The sequence below is a fragment of the Octopus bimaculoides genome, chromosome 2, assembly GCF_001194135.2.
Source record: "Octopus bimaculoides isolate UCB-OBI-ISO-001 chromosome 2, ASM119413v2, whole genome shotgun sequence".
Taxonomy (NCBI): Eukaryota; Metazoa; Mollusca; class Cephalopoda; order Octopoda; family Octopodidae; genus Octopus; species Octopus bimaculoides.
Window position 1 is genome coordinate 39,112,220 of NC_068982.1, and position 978 is coordinate 39,113,197.

A 978-nucleotide genomic window follows, 5' to 3' on the forward strand; every position below is an offset into this window, starting at 1 on the left:
AAAAAAAAAAAAAAAAAAAAATCCTCCCCCGCCCTTCACCCCCCTCTCCCATTTAAAATTTTGAACTTTTTCGAAATTTTTTTCCCTATGTTTAAGATGACGGAGATTCTGGATATGCAAAAAACCACGTTTTGAAACTTTAAAATTCAATAAGCAAACAGATAGGTTTATAGAGATATAGATATGAATGTCTTCCTACGGCTAAAAACAACAGTAACACCGTCTTCTATAGGACCGCCACATTTAGTTGACAAATATATTTTATGAATAAATGAATAGGAATAAATAGCTAGACAGACAAATAAATAAATGGATGAAAAAGTTCAAAATTTGAAATTGGGGGAGGGGTGAAATTTGAGCCCCTTATTAATCTTTATAACATTAATTATTAAATATTAATGTTTGTTTCTCATAAAATGGCTCACAGGGAGATGCGGTGTATATTAAATTTACATTATTATTATTTACGATTATTTAAGGCAAATACAAGTAAAATGCAAATTCTTTTCACATTAATGTGTTTGTATTTAATTTCTATTTGCAAAATCAAAAATTTAAATTGTGTGTGTGTGTGTGTGTGGGCGGGGTGAAATTAAAAAAAAATTGTTTTGCACATTCATAATCTCCCACATCTAAAACGTAGGGATCCGAAAAAGGTTTTTCAAAAAAATGCATTTTTCAAAGAGAGATGCGAAACTGCATTAGCCCCACCAGAATCCAATATCATGTTTTCGATTCTCAGAGTGGGAGTTGCGTTGTGTTCTGTTTTCATATCAAGTTGCACTCGTCCACTCAGTTATTGTTGACTAGCAATGCGATGAACTGGCGTCCCTTTCAGAAAAGTTATCGTGATCTCACTTATACGCCATAGCAAAAGCGCATAAAACACGGACACGCACGCACACACTCGAGTTCGATACCAGCCAGTGACGACCTTGCAGACAGCACCAGAATTTTCCCGCAGGATATATCTGTTGA